At 35.4% G+C, this 3,441-nt stretch overlaps 1 long non-coding RNA gene across 1 annotated transcript; it reads left to right on the forward strand.

Annotated features, from left to right (window-relative positions):
• The first annotated feature begins 1,051 nt into the window (after positions 1-1,051).
• LOC136527273 (uncharacterized) lies at positions 1,052-2,026 on the forward strand. Its single transcript, XR_010776740.1, has 3 exons — positions 1,052-1,302; positions 1,754-1,809; positions 1,965-2,026. It is a non-coding gene; the product is annotated as an uncharacterized lncRNA (long non-coding RNA).
• Positions 2,027-3,441: the final 1,415 nt, after the last annotated feature.

Consider the following 3,441-nt stretch of genomic DNA (forward strand, 5'->3'; position numbering starts at 1 on the left):
TGTTAATTTCTATGCGCAGGATTTGTTAATTTATAACTTATTGCAGAGTGATTGGCTATTTAGCAATGTTACTTTTAGAAGCACCAAAAAAATAATAAGGCTCCATCATAAATGGAACTAGCAAAAACTCATATGGGCACCTGATCATTTTGACTCTACCAACTTGATGCATGCACACCTAGTTGTTAATGCAACCATAAATTATATGCATTTTTGCCACATTTTGAGTTCCTACTCTACCATATTAGATTTTTATAATTCTGAAATTACAATGCCATCTGTTGCTGAAAATTTTAGCTCAAGGGTCTGTTTTCTCATGAAATTTTGCTATGAATTGTGCCTGACATTTATAATTTATTTATAGTCAACATCTGATAACATAACACAAGGCTGAGGAAAAGTTAGGCCAATCAAATTATCTTTGGTAAGTCGTGCCTGATATGTGGCCTTTAGGGTATGTTTACTGAATTCATAAGGAGGACAACAGTAGAAATATAAGGTGTCTGCTACTTCTATCTCTTGTTTGCACTTGGCTGTTTGATTTTTCATTTTTTGGTTCGATATGCCTATCCTACCTCCATTTTAAATTGAGTCTTCCATTCAGTTCCTGAGATGGCGCCATGTTCTGAGGAATGGTAATTCTTGTCACCTATTTATATTTTAGAAAAACTTTGTATGCATACAGTATGGCGCTTATTTAGAATAGCCATCACCTTCATAGTTGAACAACTGTATCTCTGTATTGATTATAAATTATGTTTGCTTGCTAGTCACCATTGACTATTTATTCTGTATTTCATGGGAAAAATACAAAATCAAGTTTCTGGCCAACTTATATTTTCTTGTTTGTGACTTCTAGAAATGAACTATAGCCTTCTAGTGTCATTTTGTTTACTTCTCTGCAGAGATTAGCCTTTTTGCCCCTACCATTCTTTGTTTGTGTACCATAGAATGGACAACACAAGCCTGTATACAGCTAAGTTCCTTAGATTTAATATCAACCTTTTCCTTTTGTGTTCTCTGTGACTTCTCGAAATAAACTACTGCTACTTCTAGTGTAATTTTGTTTAATTTTCTACAGAAATTAGTCTTTTTGTCCCTACCATTCTTTGTTTCTGTACCATATCAGACAACAGGGCTGTAAATAGCTACAATCCTAAGATTTAATATTAGTCCTTTCTTTTGTGTACTCATGTCTACCTATAATAATGCAAGTCCATGTGGGGTTTTTGGAAATACTGGATGTATACTGTTCTACAAGACCAATTCGTGTAGGACCAGCGACTCCTAGAAGATCTCAAGGTATTTCCAAAATTTGATATTATTGTTTTGTATTTAGCCCTTGCCTCCAGTTATTACACATCTATAATGTTTTTCCACATTCCATGATCTTGGCTTTATATTAGTCAGTGCTATTTGTTCAGAATTTTATTGCTACCATATGAATTTTCCCTGTAATAAATAAGCTATGAGCTCCACACATATAATTGGGAGTTATAACAATCATTTTTTTGCATATCTACTCCTTATTGCTTGATGCTATGGTTTTTTAAGGTGGTTCTGTTATATTTCAATATTTTGAGTATATGTTAATACATGCATCATGCATACATGTTCAAATAAGTAATATTTGGGGCCTGGTTTTCCTAGAATCTACTCTAGCATATTAGGGCTCTGTGGGTAGGTGTGCAGTTTTTTATCAATAATTTTCCCATTTGACATGCCTTTTGATTTTATAATTAATTGTTTTTAGGTGATTCTGGCTCTTCTCCACCAAGGCAATCTGATGTTGACTCTACTAACAGGACGGTATGGCTCTTCAATTATTTTGGTTACTTTAAAGCACTTCTGTTTATTGATAACAATTATACTAGCCTTACTCTATTTTACTTGTTGTTAGACTTGGAATGTTCTCCCATGCATGCCTTTCATCGTTAGTTTTTTTTGGTAAAATATGTTTGTAGAAAGATATATCCTCATGCAAAGATAGGTAGCTGAACATTTAGACAACCAGATATTGGATAGGTCAGTAGAGAATTTGTATGTCTTTTCAGAGAATGCTCGTGTGATGGTCTTGGCTGCAACATAGCCATTCAAATTTCAAGCACGTGTGATTTCAGGAACACCTATGCACTCATTCACTGCAACATTTAAATAGTAGTGGCACATTCAAATATTGGTGGTACAGGAAGGCCATCATAGCTGAAAGGTATTGTTGAAACTTACTGGGAGAGTTCGACTTATATGTGATATACTAGTGTGAATTGCATGGCACAAATTTAAAGCATAGAGGATATTGCGCTGATAGTTCAACTTTTTCCATGTTAGGTACTTCAGCTATGAGGTGTTGCAAGTATTTTGGGTTGGCAAACCTTTTGTGGAACAAGCAAGCAACTGCTCCAAGTGTTTTGGAGTGGCAGCCCTTCCAGCCATAACCATTTAGCTCAAAGACTGATAGCTAATGCATCAGTCCATAGCATAGTGTTGCTCAACACTTCTGCTTTTGATTTGAATAATTACACTACAGCTAATTTAGTATAAGTCTATGTTTGCGAATAACTCATCTATATTTTGGACATGTATTTGGCTATATGCCTGTGACCAGTATGTATAGAAGATTTAATATACTAGTATGGAAGATCTAATATATTATTTATACAAAAATCAAGTGAATTTGTTCAATGTGATGACTTCTATATGAGCAAAAGTGGTTTTGTCAAATTATTTAAATTGTAATTATATCTATGCAGTTTTATCGATAATTTTTTTTGGGCGGGGTATGGTTTGTAAAATACCTTGGAAATGGTTTGGCCAACATACAAACTATCGGGAAAGGTCTTAACTGTCGGTGTATGTCTTAACTGTCGACAAAGGGTTAACTGTCAGTGAAGGTTTCAACTATCGGCATAGGTAGACCGTTTGCCTACACATAAAGTGTCAGGGATTTTGTTAACTGTCGCAAAAGTTTCGCCGACGGCTTCTAGAGCGACTGTTTCTAAACTATCGGCAAAACTTTTCGTGGAAGGTTATCTGTTGGCAAAGGTGCCCTTTGCGTACAATAGAAAGTGTCAGCAAAAGTATGTTGTGTTATAGTGTATCCCTTCTCTAACCATGAAGTGGCACTTTTCCCAGTTTGGGACCAAGTGCTTCTCCTCACATCTTTAAAGGACTTTATCTAGATTTTCTAGGCAGTCATTGAATGTCTTGCCATAGACCAAAAATTTGTCCATAAAGACTTCCATGATCTTTTCAATCATGTAAAAAATGATGGACATCATGCATCGTTGGAAAGATGCAGGAGCATTACATAGCCAAAAAGACATACGTCTATAGGCATAAGTTCCATATGAACACGTAAAAGTGGCTTTACTCTGATCGTCGGGATGAATGGGTATTTGAAGATAGCCCGAATATCCATCCAAAAAGCAGAAGAAAGAGTGA

The sequence above is a fragment of the Miscanthus floridulus genome, chromosome 19 (genome assembly GCF_019320115.1).
Source record: "Miscanthus floridulus cultivar M001 chromosome 19, ASM1932011v1, whole genome shotgun sequence".
Lineage (NCBI taxonomy): Eukaryota > Viridiplantae > Streptophyta > Magnoliopsida > Poales > Poaceae > Miscanthus > Miscanthus floridulus.